The sequence below is a fragment of the Hibiscus syriacus genome, unplaced genomic scaffold, assembly GCF_006381635.1.
Source record: "Hibiscus syriacus cultivar Baekdansim isolate YM2019G1 unplaced genomic scaffold, ASM638163v2 tig00111338_pilon, whole genome shotgun sequence".
Lineage (NCBI taxonomy): Eukaryota > Viridiplantae > Streptophyta > Magnoliopsida > Malvales > Malvaceae > Hibiscus > Hibiscus syriacus.
This window is the reverse complement of record NW_024063064.1, coordinates 1,251,600-1,266,366: the sequence shown is the minus strand read 5'-3', so window position 1 is coordinate 1,266,366 and position 14,767 is coordinate 1,251,600.

Sequence of the window (14,767 nt, the reverse complement as noted above, 5' to 3'; positions counted from 1 at the left end):
TTTAAGGTGAGATTGGAACACCAAAAATCGATAATTTTAATAAAACATTTTTTATTTTATAAAAAATACCAAGTTTTGGTATGTGAAATCAGAAATCAGGTTTGGGAGTCAGTTACGAATGGGGAAGGATTAGCACCCCCTACAGTGCCCAAAGTTGGTACCTAATCGATTACCCTATATTTTAAAATTGGAAATTTTGAGTTTGGAATTTTATTTAATTTCAAATCCACTATGTATGCATATTTTAAAAAGGATGTCAAGTTACCAAGACCAATAACGACCACCCCAAGCAAAAGTGGAAGCTTCATTATCAATCCCAATAAATGAACATAGCCTTGTCCATTTTAAAATCATGATGTTGGATTTTGAAAACGATGTTGATTTACTTCGACAATCTATAGCGATCACCCCTGGACAAAAGTGAGAGATACACTACTAACCCCCTAACAAATGAACATTGCCTTATTTTGAAAATAAAATGCAATCAAACAATCGGTTATTGATCCTAATTATACTAAATGAATTAATTAAGGCTTCCCTCCAACTTAAAGTATAAAATTATGAAATTTGTTGAAAACATTTTGATATTTCGATATAACAAATAAAGTGTTAATTAATTTTAAGATTTTATATTCGATTTAAATATTATATTCAATTTAATTATTCGAATATAACAAAAAGTACTCCAAGTTTTCAAATATCAATTTTTACTCCTTACTAAATAAAAAATTGAGATTTATACTTAAAATATTTTTAAAACAATTATTACAAGTATTTCAAACCATAATCAAGTCAAAATTGAGTTTTAAATAGGGTAGTACTAATACTGCCTTAACAATGTTGATACCCCCAAACATCGAATGCAAAAGAGGAGAGTGTGTATTCAATTTTGCTTTCAAGAACACAATTTGTGCTCAATTGTATTAATTTTTTAGTGTTCTTTCTTTGTTCTAGAATTATGCAAACATCTTACCTTGTGAGGTTTTTCTGTAAGTTTGCAAGTTTGTAATTTTCTCTTTGAGGAGAGAGTGTCTCAAGAATTTGGGGTATAATTCTTGAGGGAGTTGTAAGGTTACTCTTTGTCCTCAAAAGAAAGACAAATTAGTGAATTTGTGGAAAATCCTTAGTTGTATTTGATAATTCCGTAAAAAGACTTAATTCCTAGTCTTTTCACTTAAGTTATTGCTCGTCTAAACAAAGTATGCACTGCATTTTTAGTTGCATTTAGTTGCATATAGGTTATATTCGATTATGGTGGATAAGTTTTGCTTAGGCAAAATTTATTTGGTTTGATTGATGCTGCTGAAGAGAAAGGGTTGTTTGAGTTATGTTTGTGTAGGAATCCTACAGAGGAAGAACATTTCAGTTGTGGCAACGTAAATTTGCAAAGGCCAACGGAATAGATGAGAACGTTAGAAGCATATTTATCTTACCGAGGCAAGATTTATTTGAGGAAGTCTGAAGCAGGTGTGGAGAAACCGCCTATGTCACTCGCCAGCTGGATGACCTACTTCACATGCAAACAAGCGCCAATTATTCTGACAGCCGCCTTTCCTTTTAAGTCTGGGGAATTAATAATGGTTAGTTAAGGAAACTCCAAAAGTAGACAAAGACCTAGGAGATCTTTCCTTATAAATAACCAGCCGTAGCCGCCAAAAAGAGAAGGCAAGGAAGAAGAGAGAAGATCTTTATCTAAGGCGTGAGCAAGCAACTACAGTGCTTCCGATCGACTACCTACCAACCTTCCTTGGTGTCCTCCATAGCCAGACGATAGCAGAGCGGTGATCAGGCCTCGAGAGAGGGTGATCACCAAGGCAGGCACGGTACTGATCAGGATTGTCACGACAGAGCCCCCGGTTTTGGGAGTCGTTCTTCCTTTATTTTTAACTCTTATTTTATTTGGGGTTGTATTAAACGTTGAATCTTGGATGATCTTTGATAGTACCATGAATGCTTTACTTGGTGTTAAACTTTGTTTTGCCTAAACAATATTTTTATGTTTATGAATGACGAATTATGTTTCATTTATGACTGTTTTGCTCATAGTTTAAATATTTTACCTTAGCACTGTAAGAGCATCGGGAGATGGCCTTGGGTTTTGGTAAAACATATCTTGGCACTGTAAGAGCATCGAGAAGCCTTTTGTCTAGATAAGTGATTCTTAAATTCGAGAGAATTAAGATAGATCAACGTGAGCAATGGAATGAATCCAGGATGGTGAAGTTCTAACTTGTCTACCTTAGTGATAAGGAGTGAGTTTCAAACGACTAAAAGGGATATATGCTAGAGTAGGAGAGACTACGCCTATAGTTAACACCAAGAGGTATTGCCGTAGAAACCGACTGAGAATACCTAGTAATCCTGTCGGGCAGCTTTAGTGAGTCATAATAATTCATTCTAAACTGAGAATAATTGTTGTCAAGACAATAGTTTAACATAAGTTCTCTGTAACACGTCTGAATATGTGAGGTTGTTTGCATTATATTTAAACCATCACTTGTTTTTTATTTATCAGTCTGCATATTAATTTTGTCTCGACCAAACTTTTCTGAAATCATTGAATCATTTTTCTTAGTTCATTAATATTAGTTCTTGGGATAATAATTAGTAGAGCTTAGCTTGTGACATTTGTTCTAGTTGTGGTGAAAATATTTTTCTCATCCAATCCCTGTGGAGACGATACCCACTCAGTACTATATTACTTGCATCGATTATGTATACTTGCACAGATTTGCTTGCCTTAACATATACATTTACAAGCGATCAAGTTTTTGGCATCGTTGACGGGGATTGGCAACTGACAAAATTTTTAGCCATAACAAGCTCTTTTTGGTCACTTTATATTTACTTAGTCTAACGTAGTTTTTATTTTCTTTTGTAGGTTTTTATTATTGCATGACCCTGAGATCTTCTGGTAAGCCTTTGGAACCATTCGACCCTGAAATTGAGCAATCACTCAGACAAAGGTTGCGTACCCAAAGAACCAGAGAACAATCAAATCAACTCCAAATGCAACACAACATGGGAGATCTAGGAGATCTAGATGCAGTAAGTAATCTTCAAGTTGCAAGACCAAGAGCGATACGATATCATTTGAACCCTATTCTTGATGACCTCAATCCAGGCATAGTGGCAACAGAGATACAAGCCACTCATTTTGAACTTAAACCGGTGATGTTTAATATGCTTAACTCTATTGGCCAATTTGGTGGTACACCCAATGAAGATGCTAGGCAACATGTGCGTGCTTTCCTTGAAGTATGCGATTCATTTTGACAACAAGGAGTACATGAAGATGTGCTCAAACTGAAGCTTTTTCCTTACTCCTTATGTGATAGAGCAAGAGCTTGGATCAGTGGAGTTCCTTCCAGCTCAATGGAGTCATGGGAAGATTTATGCAAGAGTTTCCTACTCCGATATAATCCACCCAATATGAATACATAGCTTCGGAACGACATCACGAGTTCCTACCAAGGAGATGATGAATCAATGTACGAATGCCGAGATAGGTATAAAAGTCTACTTCGCAAATGTGTTAACCATGGATTTCATGATTGGACGCAAGTGGTGATGTTTTACAATGGAGTCAACACACCAACTCAAATGATGCTAGATGCCTCAGCGAATGGCACCTTACTAGAAAAATCACCCGAGGAAGCTTTTAACATCCTCGACAAAATAACAAATAATGATTATCAATTTCCAAGTTTAAGATTGGGAACTGGCAGAAAAACATTAGGAGCATATGAATTAGAAGGTAAGGACTCGGTAGCTGCTCAACTTTCCGCCATAACCAATATGTTGAAAATTTGCAACGTCCTAATGAGGTAAGAGAAGTCAAGGTGACCAATAATGTATGCCTATTTTGTCACGGCCATCATCATGAGAGTGAATGTCCTGAAAACCATGAGTCAACCAATTTTTTGGGCAACTACAATCGGAACAATAATAACCCTTATTCGAACACGTATAATCCAGGTTGGAGACAACACCCAAATTTTTCATGGAGTAATCAAGGGAATAGTAACAATCAAGCCACAAATTACAGGCCACAACAAACCAATTTTGACCATCAACATTTTCAGAATCAACATCATCATCAGCCCTGGCAGAACAATAAAGGTATAGCTTCTTTGTAACACCCATTACCCATATAATTATACCTATACAAATTATAACGATCACCTGATTTTCTTAAACCATTTCCATTTCAAAAGTGATTTAAAATTTATTTATAGGAATGGTAACTGATATTATAAAAATATTATATCAAATCCATTTATCACATACTATTTAAAATATATATTAATATGGATTTATGCTATCCATATTGAATCATAGTAAAGCAGTTTAGTTAAACCATTACAAACCAGTTGCAAAATAATTTAACAGAGCAACTAAGACATTAAAAATTACATGCCACTAACAAAGTCAAAATTCCATCATATGATGTCTTATTGATATTGTAGTATATTTCTGGATGCCTTGAGTTCCTTGTACTCTTTACTCTATTCTTCGCTTTTTACCTACGTGTGAAAATCATCACACGCTAAGTATAAACTTAGTGAGGCAATTTAAAATAATAAATAATGCAATACAATTCATGCATGATTTTCAATGTCAAAAACGAATGCCATAAGATCATGTTACATGCATTTCCAACATTTTAACATGATCAATAATATACAATTTCTTATCATTTATCCTATATGCTCGTACACTTATTTTACCAATATACTTACCATTTATTCCATAAGCTCGTAAGCTTATTTTACCAAAATACTTACCATTATTCCATAAGCTCGTAAGCTTATTTTACAAATATACTTACCATTTATTCAATAAGCTCATAAGCTTATTTTACCAATATACTTACCATTTAGTCCATAAGCTCGTAAGCTTATTTCACAATATACTTACCATTTATTCCATAAGCTCATAAGCTTATTTGGACGGTTCCATTTATTAACCAATAAACCATAAACCATAGACAATAACCCATAGCCCAATATAAAACCCTGAGGACCCTGGGTATTCGAGTAATATTTGCACCGAAGTGCTACACATAAGGTCGTGCCCACCATATACACCGAAGTGTATTATAAACCTGCAGCTGCTATACTCTATGGCATGCCAACTATACCCTATCCCTTAATGACTTACTTGGGCATATAGTCTATTTTATTTGATCCATCCATGGAAAAGTATATTATCAATATTTAACATTGGGCAGTTCATACCCGAAATAACATTCATGGTAAAATATCACATTATTCATGATCAATGCATTATAATTTCACACTATGACATATCAATGTTATATTGAAGTTATAAAAATGACATAATATCATGCTGATATAAACAAGGTCGACTTATCGCAAGTCTTCCTGATGATGTATAAAACATCCATGTATAATTTCATGCATGTATTGCACTCACCTTGACACTTTATATATCCAATGTATGTGCCTCACTATGTTCCACAATAAACCCCTTTTTATACTTAACTTGCTTTAATCACAAATCAATCACAATCTGTATAAATAACAAATTTATAATGATACATATGTTAGTATTGTACTAACATAAACATATCCCAAAATAACTCCATAATATACTTGAAAGTCATTTTCCATCAAAATACATAACACTTAATAATTCCTTTTAACATTGGAACCAACTTTTCCAATTTACTCAAAATGGTCCTTCACCATTTATCACTTAGATTCTTAATATAGAAAATTCTAGCATTGAATTTATCACTATTCAAATGCTTTTACAAAAGCATAATTACATTTAAGTACCACAACTATGCAATTGTTGTACTTAAATCACTAATCTTTTCAAACTTCCAAAATAGTCATATTTCGCATCTAAACACTCATTTCAATCCCAAAACAGAAGTTTCCAGCATATTACATCAACTATTAGACAATTATACAACTATTCTCATTTTTTCCAAAATTACAAATTGGTCCCTCAACTTTTTGAAAATTATAAAATGGTCCCCAAATTTTCTATGGTCTTCAGAATACTTCCTATATCATTTCCAAACCTTATATAATTTTTCCATAACTTTTCTCATCCTTTAAGACTAAAGCCTAATGGTTTAAAGATCAAAAACTAGGTTTTCCATGATTTTGCTCGATTTTGATTCAATTCAAGCATGAAATCAACTTTCAATCAACCTTATAACATATCTATAATCAAATCCCTTATCAATTCTCATCAGAACACAAAGTTCTACAAAGTTATTCTTTTGGCTGAATTTTTAAAAATTATTCTAAAAAGATTGAACTTGCTATAACTATTAATCAAGCTTGAAAATGAATTTACAACCTCAAAAACATCAAGATCCATCGTCAATTTCATGATATCTTATATGAACACAAACCCTTAGATTTGGGATCTTTGAAATCCAACAAGATTAGAAAGCAATATTGGTACCAAATGATAGCATTTTTCGCGTAGATCACTTTCTTATTTCACGACATAACTCCAATTCCAAAGGAATTAGCTCAAAATTGAAAATAAAATATTTTTCTTACCTTGGAAGCTTTCTCACGTGAAGATGCTGGAGAAGATGAACATTGGCATGATATTTTTTTATTAATATCATGCTTATCATCCTTTAAAAATATTATTTAAATCATTAACTTGAGAAAATACCAATATACCCTTAATATAACTTCATAATTACCATAAAACCAAGATATTTATCCTTATCATCATTCAAACCATATATACTGAACCTTATCTTCATTCATATGTCAAATATGAACAAATAATATCTTAGTGTACCGATTTGCCCTTGCAATTTTACAAAAATTGTAATTCAGTCACTTTAATCAAACAATTCAAATTAAATATGGAATTAAACCATTAAATATTATTTCCAACACTTTAAAAATATGAAAATAATATTTTTATTTACTTATTTTCGTGACCCATATGTAACTTTTTAAAATTACATTTTGTTCCCTAAACTTTTCAAAGTTTATACTTTGGTCACCAAACTTTAACAAATTTATAATTTGGTCACTAAATAAATCCATTTATGAAATAACATTATTTTTTGGAAAAATTACCACTTAATTCCTTAAACTTTTCCCAATTTTCTAGTTTGACCATCAAACTTTCAAAATTTGCATTTTGGTCATTATCTAATTTTTTCGGTTATTATAATTATCCCCTCCTTAAGAAAATTCATCATCGAATTTTAAGACTTTCTATGAAAAACTTAAATCCCCTTTTATAAGGATTGCACTTTCCATTGTAAATTTGTAACCCTAATTTAGGGTTATACGGATTGGTAATACGTGCCCTCGCCTTATATGAAAGCCTCTTCTGGTTTTGCCAACTTCTTGAATTCCGATTTTTCCTCCTTAATTTAGAAATTTTGTGAAGATCAGGCTAATCATTATTTTGAACATGTTTAATCCAAATCTTTAACCTGATATGAAACTGTGCAGATATTATTTCTTCATATCATTTTCTCTTTTCTATGTAACGTCCTCGACATTATGATTTTGCTAAATCTCTTTGAATAGAGGAATCGTCATGCTACATAGTTCTTTGATTTCTTGAGCCAAGATCCGTATTGGTTCTTTTTCATAAATCAAATCTAGTCGGATCTCAATTTCCTCTGATTCAATGACATGTGAAAGATCCAATCGATACTTTCTAAGCATCGACACATGAAAACATTATGTACTTTGACCAACTCTAGATCCCAATTATTCCTAGAGTTAATGCTATCTGATAAGCCATCAGTCCAACTCTTTTTAATATCTCATAAGGTCTAATGAATCTTAGACTTAGTTTTCCTTTGCATTTAAAAGAAAAAGTTTTCCAAGGCGATACCTTAAGAGAAACTTTATCGCCTTCATAAAATTCAATCTCTTCTCGCTTTAAGTCTGCATAAGACTTTTGCCGATCAAATGCCATTTTGAGATTATCTTGAATTATCTGTACTTTATCCTCAACCTCTTTAAATAAATCTGAGCCAACAAGATTTCGATCTTTTAACTCGAACCCATTCAATGGTGTTCGACATTTTCTGCCATATAAAACTTCATACGGAGCCAACTTGTTGCTCAATTGATAACTGTTATTGTAGATAAATTCTTATAGAGGCAAATAATTTTCTTTTCTCATGATTCCTTTAACTCAATCGCACATGCTCTCAGCATAGATTCTAATATCTTAATAGTACTTTCTGACTTACCATCCGTCTGTGGATGAAAGATCATACTGAAATTCAATCAAGTGCCCAAAACTTTATGGAAATAATTCCAAAATCTTAAAGTGAACTTTGGATCCCTGTCGGATATAATGGATAATGATACTCCTTATAATCAAACTATCTCCTTGATATAAAATCTGTGTATTTATCCAATGCATAGTCCATTCACATCGGAATGAGATGTGCCAATTTAGTTAATCGATCACTATCACCTAAATGGAATCCTTTTTATTTGATGTCAAAGGTAGTCCAATAACAAAATCCATAGTGACTCTTTACTATTTCCACTCTGGAATAGATATCAGTTGCAATAATTCTGAGAGCACTTGATTCTCAGCTTTTACTTGTTGACATGTCAAACATGTAGCAACAACTCAATAATGTTTCTTTTCATACCTGGCCACCAAAATGACTTTTTACATCTTGATACATTTTGTTTCCACCTGGATGCATATTCAGTGGACTATAATGTACTTTAAAAAGAATATCTTTCTTCAACTCATCATCATGAGGAACAAAATTCTTCTTGATAAAATAGATATTCATTAGACTTGACTTCAAAGTCTTTAGTCTCACATTTTTTTACAAGTGAAATTTTTTTTAAGCATCTATCATTTTTTCCTTCTTTTCTTTTTCTATATTTTTCTTCTTCTTCTTCTTCTTTTCTTTTTGTTTTCTTCTTTCTTTTTTCCTGTTGTTTTTTATATATATATTTTTTTAGCTCTTATGCCATATGCTGAGATAATATGACTAAGAAAATCAACTTCTGATAGCCAAAACTCACACTTTGACAGTTTAGCATATAACTTTTTACCCTTAATTATTTTCAAGTACACTACAAAGATAAGCATCATGCTCTATCTTTGTATTCGAGTATACCCAAATGTCATCAATACAAACCACCTCCAATTAATCCAAGTAAAATTGAAATACTCGATTCATCAAGTCTATTAGTGCTGCCTCAGCATTTGTCAAACCAAACGACATTACTATGAACTCGTAGTGTTCATACCGTTTTTTTGAAAACTATCTTTGGAACATCTTCCTCTTTAATATTTAACTGATGATATCCCATTCGAAGATTAATTTTAGAGAAAATTTATGCTCCCTTTAAGCTGGTCTAACAAGTCATCAATCTTCAAAATAGGATATTTGTTCATGATATTTACTTTGTTTAACTATCAATAATCTATGCATAATCGCATAGATCCCTTTTTTTCATAAACAACACTGGTTCACCCCAAGGTAAAATATTCGGTCTAATGTATCCTCAATCTAGCAGTTCTTGTAATTAGTTCTTTATTATCTTAACTCAATTGCAACAATTCAATATGAACCCATAGATACATGATTAATGCCTTGATAACCATTAATATTGAATTCCACCTCTCGATCTGGAGGTAACCTAAATCATAAATCTAAAAAGACATATGAAAATTCTCGAGTTATGTAAATATCATATGATCTTACTTCAGATACTTAAGTATCTATCACCTTAGCTAGAAAAGCTATGCATTCTTTTTACATCATCTTAATCATAACCATTGCTGATATCACTTATTGATGATTTCACTTTTTATCAATCATTAAATTTTTTAATTTCTCTGCATTTTTCTAAATTAATCACTTCTTGTGACCATTAACCTAACCTTAATGCAGAGACAACCAACTCATGATCAAAATGATCTAAAACTCGTTAAAGATAATCCCATAAGATTCACCGGTAACATAAGCTCCTGAATCTTTATCGGACATTTACTATTTGTCCTTCTAACACTTGTATCATGACCCATAGATCTTCTGCCATAGTAACACTCTTTATCAAATTGAATTGAATATCTCTGCTTTAGAATTCCTTATTTCATTCTTAAGGAAATCTGTATAACTTTTCCAGATCCAAAGATAATATTCTCGAGCAGTTGAAACATTTTCCATCTTAAATGATAGTCTAAATATCCACATCGTTCAATAAGAAAATTTGACAATTTGTAGCAATAACTTCATAGCAGTTAATGCTAATATCACACAATCAAGCAAATTTACTATTTTTCCTCTCACTACAAACTTGAATCTTTTCAAGTTCTTGAGAATGAATCTCAATTTAAATAATAATTCATTTCAGCATGGATGATTAGACAATCCATTTTCGTAAGTTTACCTTCATAAGGTAACTCTATCAAGTTTTATGGACTTGATATCTATTCTAAATCAAACTCATAATCATTTGATTCACTAATAACTCAACTTTCTTTAAACTTTTAATGGATAACTTATTACCACTTATTTATTTCCTCTTACTCAAATCAACAATACTTTAAACAATTTAATGCTTAGCTTAAATATTTCTCACTTCTTTAAGCTTACCTGGAGGAAGCTCAAAATCATCACTAGAGTCAGAAATCTCCTCTGGATCCTCATCCGATTCGACATTTCTTGTAAGTCGTTCAAACTTTTAAATCGATTCTTCCAATTCAAAATCTTCGTTGAAAGTTGGAGCATTTCTTCCACAATATGGAGGAAAATCCCTAACAACACTCACCCTTTTAAGCCGTGTTACAGCAGTCGTCTCAGGTTCCTTTTTGTCGACTTTAATCTTGACTTTCTTTTCAACATTTTCGACTTTCTTACCTTTGTCTTTAGTTTTCGACATCTAAACATAGTCAAAATCATCTTACATTAGTAAAGAGAAACATTACTCCCAATAAACATCATCACAGTATATATACAACTATCAGTACTTTTTTTACATCCTAGTGGTATGTATACACTTTTTAACTCAAAACAACCTCGGTTTAGTCCTAGAATCGGCTAAACTTGTAGCTCTGATACTAATAAATGTAACACCCATAACTCGAATAATTATACCTATACAGATTATAGAGGTCACCCGATTTTCTAAAACCATTTCCATTTCAAAAGTGATTTAAAATTTATTTATAGGAATGTAACTGATATTATAAAAATATCATATCATATCCATTTATCACATACTATTTAAAATATATTTTAATATGGATTTATGCTATCCATATTGAATCAGAGTAAAGCAGTTTAGTTAAAACATTACAAACCAATTGCAAAATAATTTAACAGAGCAACTAAGACATTAATAATTACAGACCACTAACAAAGTCAAAATTCCATCATAGGATGTCTTACTGATATTGCAGTGTATTTCTGGATGCTCAAAGTTCCTTGTACTCTTTACTCTATTCTTGGCTTTTTACCTACACGTGAAAATCATCACACGCTAAGTATAAACTTAGTGAGGCAATTTAAAATAATAAACAGTGCAATACAATTCATGCATGATTTTAAATGTCAAAAACAAATGCCATAAGATCATGTTACATGCATATCCAACATTTTAACATGATCAACATAATATAAAATTTCTTATCATTTATCCTATAAGCTCGTAAGCTTATTTTTACCTATATACTTACCATTTATTCCATAAGCTTGTAAGCTTATTTTACCAAAATACTTACCATTATTCCATAAGCTCGTAAGCATATTTTACCAATATACTTACCATTTTTTCAATAAGATCATAAACTTATTTTACCAATATACTTACCATTTATTCCATAAGCTCGTAAGCTTATTTTACCAATATACTTACCATTTATTCCATAAGCTCGTAAGCTTATTTTACCAATATACTTACCATTTATTCCAAAAGTTTGTAAGCTTATTTTCATGGTTAGCATTTATTAACCAATAAACCATAAACCATAGACAATATCCCATAGTCGAATATAAAATGCTGAGGACCCTGGGTATTCGAGTAATATTTGCACCGTCGTGCTACACATAAGGTCGTGCCCACCATATACACCGAAGTGTATTACACATAAGGTCATGCCCACCATATACACCGAAGTGTATTACACATAAGGTCGTGCCACCATATACACCAAAGTGTATTATAAACCTGCAGCTGCTATACTCTATGGCATGCCAACTATACCCTGTCCCTCAATGACTTACTTGGACATATAGCCTATTTTATTTGATCCATCCATGGCAAAGTATATTATCAACATTTAACATTGGGCAGTTCATACCCGAAATAAAACTCATGGTAAAATATCACATTATTCATGATCAATGCATTATAATTTCACACTATGACATATCAATGTCATATTGAAGTTATATAAATGACATAATATCATGCTGATATAAACAAGGTTGACTTATCGCAAGTCTTCCTGATGATGTATAAAAATCCATGTATAATTTCATGCATGTATTGCACTCACCTTGACACTTTATATATCTAATATATGTGCCTCACTATGTTCCACAATAAACCCCTTTTTATACTTGACTTACTTCAATCACAATCTGTATAAATAACAAATTCATAATGATACATATGTTAGTATTGTACTAACATAAGCATATCTCAAAATAACTCCATAATATACTTGAAACTCATTTTCTATCAATATACATAACACTTAATAATTCCTTTTAACATTGGAGCCAACTTTTCCAATTTACTCAAAATGGTCCTTCACTATTTTATCACTTATATTCTTAATATAAAAAATTCCAACATTGAATTTATCACTATTCAAATGCTTTTACAAAAGTATAATTACATTTAAGTACCCCAACTATGCAATTGTTGTACTTAAATCACTAATCTTTTCAAACTTCCAAAATAGTCATATTTTGCAACTAAACACTCATTTCAATCCCAAAATAGAAATTTCCAGCATAGTACATCAACTATTAGACAATTATACAACCATTCCCAACTTTTTCAAAATTACAAATTGGTCTCTCAACTTTTCTAAAATTACAAAATGGTCCCTAAATTTTCTAAGGCCTTTAGAATACTTCCTATATCATTTCCCAGAGCTTTTATAATTTGTCCATAATTTTTCTCATCCTTTAAGACCAAAGCCTAATGGTTTAAAGATCAAAAACTAGGTTTTCCATGATTTTGCTCGATTTTGATTCAATTCAAGCATATTCAAATCCCTTATCAATTCTCATCAGAACACAAAGTTCTACAAAGTTATTATTTTGGCCGAATTTTTAAAAATTATTCTAAGAAGATTGAATATGTTATAACTATCAATCAAGCTTGAAAATGAATCTACAACCTAAAAAACATCAAGATTCATCGTCAATTTCTTGATCCCTTATATGAAAAAAAACCCTTAGATTTGGGATCTTTGAAATTTAGCAAGATTAGAAAATAATATTGGTAGCAAATGATAGCGTTTTTCGCGTAGATCACTTTCCTATTTCGTGACACAACTCAATTCCAAAGGAATTAGCTCAAAAATATTTTTCTTACCTTGGAAGCTTTCTCATGTGAAGATGCCGGAGAAGATGAACATTGACATGATATTTTTATTGATATCATGCTTATCATCCTTTAAAAATATTATTTAAATCATTAACTTAAGAAAATACCAATATACCCTTAATATAACTTCATAATTACCATAAATCCAAGATACTTATCCTTATCATCATTCAAATCATATCACCTAAACCTTATCTTCATCCATATGTCAAATATGAACAAATAATATCTTACTTTACTAATTTTCCCTTGCAATTTTCCAAAAATTGCAATTCAGTCATTTTAATCAAACAATTCAAATTAAACATGGAATTAAACATTAAATATTATTTTTGAACATTTTAAAAATGTGAAAACAATATTTTTATTTACTTATTTTCGTGACCCATATGTAACTTTTTAAAATTATATTTTGGTCCCTAAACTTTTCAATATTTATACTTTGGTCACCAAACTTTAACAAATTTATAATTTGGTCACTAAATAAATCCATTTATGAAATAACATTATTTTTGGGAAAATTACCACTTAATTCCTTAAACTTTTCCTAATTTTCTAGTTTGACCATCAAACTTTCAAAATTTGCATTTTGGTCATTATCTAAATTTTTGGGGTATTACATTCGTCCTCTAATGCTAATTTGAATACTAATTCCTTTCATTTATCATTTGTAACACCCATAATCCGTATAATTATATCTATACAGATTATAGATGTTATCCGAATTTCTAAAACTATTTACAATTCAAAAGTGATTTAAAATTTATTTCCTTGAAATGGTAAATGATATTATAAAAACATCATATCATATAAATCATGTTTCCCTGTTGGGGGGAATCGGTTCCCCTTTTACATTATGGAAATTTTTGTTAAAACGTGGTTACTGTTCATTACTACAATAAGCTACAGTACCTCCGAAAATACATATAAGTTCATAAAATTCCATTTTGTTTCCAATTTTGTTCAACAAAGCAAATAAAACATAATAATTACAATACCTCCCTCACCAGCAGCAGTAGACTCTGGATCCGAGAGTCCCTCTCCTCCCAAACGATGCCAAATAAGGGTGTCCAGTCAAGCCACCCCACCACAGTGAGTCTTTACTTTAGTTCTTTTTTATTTTTATTTTTCATTTTTGCATATGCATATAAATCATGTAGTTTTAATTTCATGCATTGAGGATAATGCAT